Source organism: Otolemur garnettii, unplaced genomic scaffold, assembly GCF_000181295.1.
Source record: "Otolemur garnettii isolate 467f Iridium unplaced genomic scaffold, OtoGar3 scaffold00031, whole genome shotgun sequence".
NCBI lineage: Eukaryota > Metazoa > Chordata > Mammalia > Primates > Galagidae > Otolemur > Otolemur garnettii.
This window is the reverse complement of record NW_003852426.1, coordinates 597,372-602,086: the sequence shown is the minus strand read 5'-3', so window position 1 is coordinate 602,086 and position 4,715 is coordinate 597,372. Positions and strand designations below refer to the sequence as shown.

General features: G+C 47.1%; 1 pseudogene; it reads right to left on the bottom strand.

Moving 5' to 3' along the window:
* LOC105886917 overlaps nucleotides 1-4,250 on the bottom strand; it is a 57,562-nt pseudogene extending 53,312 nt beyond the window's left edge.
* Nucleotides 4,251-4,715: the final 465 nt, after the last annotated feature.

The following is a 4,715-nucleotide window of genomic DNA, read 5'->3' as shown; positions in this document are numbered from 1 at the left end:
CAGTTGAGCTATAGGCGCCGAGCCGACAAAATGTTTTTGTTGGATAGTCTTAATTTAAGACTGGCTTGTAACACTGTACCCCAGAAGTGCATTAATGTACATAATTATCATTCAATTAAAAAAAAAGATTGGCTTGTGGTTAAATGAATATGATCAGTTTTTTTGATTTTGATAGTAATTCTAATTTAGTAAATGCTATCACTGGTCTCCCCTTCTGCTGATATGATTAGATTTAATTAGTGACATTCAACTTTTCACAAAGATAATAAATTGCCATCTCAAAACCTATTGATGATTGGTTTTATACTAAGATTTATATAACTGGTTATGTGACTATATTTATTTTTAATTTTTTTTTTGAGACAGAGCCTTACTCTATCACCCTTGGTAGAATGCCATGGTGTCTTCGTTCATAGCAACGTCAAACTCTTGGGCTTGAGCTATCTTCTTGCCTCAGCCTCCCCAGTAGCTGGGACTATGGGTGCTGACCACATGCTCAGCTGATTTTTCTATTTTTAGTAGAGAAGGGGTGTTGCTCAGGCTGGTCTCAAACTCCTGAGCTCAAGCAATCTACCTGCCTTCCTCTCAGAGTGCTTAAAAAAAGCTACAATGGGCTAGGAACAGTGGCTCATTCCTGTAATTTTGGAAGGCTGACATGGAAGGATTGCTTGAGGCCAGGATTTGGAGATCAGCTTGAGCAAGAATGAGACCTTGTCCCCACAAAAAAATAGAAAAATTAGCTAAGTATGGTGGCAGGTGCCTGTAATCCCAGCCACTGGGGAGGTTGAACCTGGAAGTTTGAGTTCAAGCAATTCTTTGGCCTCCTGGAGTCCTGGGATTACAAATGTGAGCCACCCTGCCTGGATAGGATAGATTTTAAAAGGAGAGAGAAAACATCTGAGAAAGGCTGAAGTCTGTGTCCTTACTCTTTGGAGACCTGGGAGAGGCCTGGGTGTCATGAATGATCAGAGCTCCCCAGATGGCCCAGGGATGCACTCACACATGTCCCCTGTGGGAGCACATAGTGAGAGCATGAGAGACGGAGTTGGGAACAGGTCCCTCCATTCCTGTGTCCCTGGCAACTTCTAAGTCAGAGCATAGCAGTACAGCCGTGGACTTTCTCTCAGTGCTCCTATGGCCAGGACTGGGCAGCTTGGCTCTCCTGTTTCATCTCAGTGCCTGAAGCACTGGAGTCCTTGCCCACCTTGGGATTGGATGGCATTGCCTTTCAGGGGAATTTGAGGCATCCTATCTGATGCTTCATTTTGACCTCAGGTGATGTTCAGTAGGCAGGATAAAAAAAAATCTAGGGAGTCTGGCTATTTATCTGACAAAGGTAGTCAGAAAAGGTGTTAACAAGTGAACCTCCCGTGACACACAGAAGCAGGCTGGTGGCCGCAAACTGCTTTAGAAACCTTAGAAGTTGGCTTGGCACCTGTGGCTCAAATGGCTAAGGGGCCAACCACATACACCTAAGGTGGTGGGTTCAAATCCAGCCCAGGCCCACCAAAGAACAATGATGGCTGCAACCAAAAAATAGCCGTGCGTTGTGGTGGGTGCTTGTGGTCCCAGCTACTTGGGAGGCTGAGGCAGGAGACTCGCTTGAGCCCAGGAGTTGGAGGTTGCTGTGAGCTGTGATGCCACAGTACTCTACCCCGGGGGACAACTTGAGGCTCTGTTTCAAAAAAAAAAAATTAAAAAAAAAAAAAGAAACCTTAGAAGTTGCTGGGGGCAGTGGCTCACGCTTGTAATCCCAGCACTTGGGAGACTGAGGTGGGTGGATTGCCTGAGCTCAGGAGTTCAAGACCAGCCTGAGCAAGGTTGAGGTTGCTGTGAGCTGTGATACCATGGCACTCTACTGAGGGTGACAAAGTGAGACTCTGTCTAAAAAGAAGAAAAAGAAAAGAAAAAGAAACCTTAGAAGTAAGGCATTCCCTGGAGCCAGAAGCCCCACCCAGGCAGGTGCTGTAATGCTGGCCGGAGCCAGGCACTGCCTTGTGACTGCTGCTCCTGGATCTTCTCCCTCCTACAGTCCTGCTCCCTTCCTGATCTGCTCATGAGTCTTAACACCTACCACTGGGTTCATGACACCCCATTCTGACAATGAGGCTGAACTTACCTGGCATATGATGAGCCTGGAGAGGAAACTGAATCTGACAAGGTCTGTGCAGATTGCCCTGTGCCAACCACGGAGCCCCCAGGCTGGGGGATTGGTGAGCGTCCCCTGGTGTGATGCCCCAGAACCTATTACATAAAATCAACTTCCCTCCCTCTCTAAGGGCTGGTGACTGATGGCATTTCCAGTAAAGACAGTGGAGGTGGCACTTCATAGGCCACTGTCGCAGGTCCTCTTTACCACCCCCAGCTCAGCTGGATGGCAGGGACAGGCACCACACTGACGATGCAGGGCTGATCCTTCACCCTTGTCTGAGTTCCCATAAAGCCAGGAGTGTATCTCACTCAGGCCTCTGTACAGACTCTAGACTGTGCCTGTCTGGGGGTGGGGGTGTTCTGGAATGTTTCAAGGAATGAATGAACAAATGATCAAGTGCCATTCTAGATAGTTGTGATTACCAACCTTGTTTTGGTAATACTGTATACTTGGTAATACTTTATACTTTTTGTTTAAAAATTACTTTTTTTTCCTGGAAAAACTGGATATAAAAATTTAGACAATGGTTATTTATTTATTTTTTTTGAGATGGAGCCTCAAGCTGTCCCCCTGGGTAGAGTGCTGAGGCATCACAACTCACAGCAACCTCCAACTCCTGGGCTCAAGCGAGTCTCCTGCCTCATCCTCCCAAGAAGCTGGGACCACAGGTGCCCACCACACCACCTGGCTATTTTTTTGTTGCAGCCATCTTTGTTGTTTGATGGGCCTGGGTTGGATTCAAACACACCACCTTAGGTGTATGCTGCTGGCGCCTTAGCCACTTGAGCCACAGGTGCTGAGCCTAGACAATAATGATTATTAAAAATAGGAACATGAACAATCATTGTGATTTGGAAGGACACTCATTGTGATGTGGAGTCTTTCTTTGTAACCCCCAAAATTTGACTACTAAAAAAATGGAAGTGCTATTTCTAAAACATGCCAGGCATTCTTGAGCATAAAATAGTACTATTCTATTCCCTATTAGAATGATGTGAAAAAGAGGATAACCAAATTGTCCTGAACTCTCTCTGTATACAGATTCCGTGAAGTTTCTTTGGTCATGTGTGGTATAACATTACTAGAAAAAAAGCAGTTTTTTAAAAAAATGTTTTCCCTATTCCAGAGTAGCCACAGCCTGGGGGTCTGAAGAGTTCAGTGGGAGCTGCAGCCTTCCAAGCATGGCACACTGGATAGAAGATGTACCATGCATTCATTCACTGTGCTCACCAAAAGAAACTTCAGTTTGCACAATTGAGTTTCCCACATATTTGGTTCCAGTTCCCCACCAAAATGACTCAATCAACAACCATGTGAAAACGTAGAATCGATGGTGATTCGTGTCATTTAAGTTCTTTGTAAGGATAACAGTACAAGAGGCAAGCAAATATGAACTCATTTGCTCCTCCTAACACCCCACCTGGTAGGTGCTACCTTCATGGCCCTAACTTAATGATGACTGAGGCGTGGTTGGTACCAACCGCAGGACTTTAAGAGAGTAAGACAAACTAGTATTTTGTCACAGTTTTTCAAACAACCAAAAATCAACAGTAAAGAAAAAGAGTGGAACCTTAAAAAAGTCAATTGAGAATAATTACTCTCATCCCTTCACGTTGTTATTCCCACCAGCCTCCAAATTCTCTGTTTCTGCTGGAAAGTGCTATGCTCCCGTTTACTGCTCCCGTTTACTTGACGGGAGAATCTGGAGGTTGAAAGTTTCTTTGCTGAATGTCCCAAGATTTTGGCAATTGCAGTTGGAAAGACCACTAGGGGATGGGGTCTGCAGGGGCAAGCCCAGGGCCCTGTAGCTCCCCAGAGAATACAGTCGGTTTGTGGAGTGTGACTGGACGGGAAGGTCCCCCCAAGAAGAACCTGAGTCAGGTACTGGGAAAGAGGGAAAGAAACAGCCAGGGCCTGGGAGCACCTTTGGAAACCCACATTTTACTTGAATGCTTTTCTCCACATTTCCCCCTACTCTCTGGAACTCCCCTCCTCTTTGGTTTCACTCTTGTCTCCCGAAACTTTGAGTTCCAAACACCCTAGTGCCCCTTTCTAGCGGCGATCGTACCTTTCCGTAGGAGAATCGCTTCTGCTTCATCTTTCCCCTTCTGCAGCGAAGTCCAGGACATTTGTGTCCCCCTGCCTCTCCAGGGGGCGCCCTCTTCTGGCGACAACGCTGCTGAAGACTTGGTAGACAAGCAGAGCCGGAGCTTCCCTGGGAGACCGCATGCTGTAAAGGAGGGGGCGGACAGCTGGCCTCAGGACAGCCACACTTCCCACTTTCTGTATCTGGTCTCTTGGCTTTCCAAACCAGTGAACTTGAAAGCACCTGAGTCCGCTACTTCTGTCCACCATTCCCTCCCCTTGTGGTGACCGCAGCATGACAGCGCTGGTAACTTCAGGATGTGAAAGTGAGTGCCCGGCCAGATAGAGGCCCAGGGTGCTCATCCCTAAGTGCTCACTCACCTCCTCCGCCCCACGAAGCTACTCTGGCCCGACGCTTGACTGCAGGTTTTACCGACTCCAGCGGACACGGAAGCAGCGGAGGCTGAATCGGGGCTTT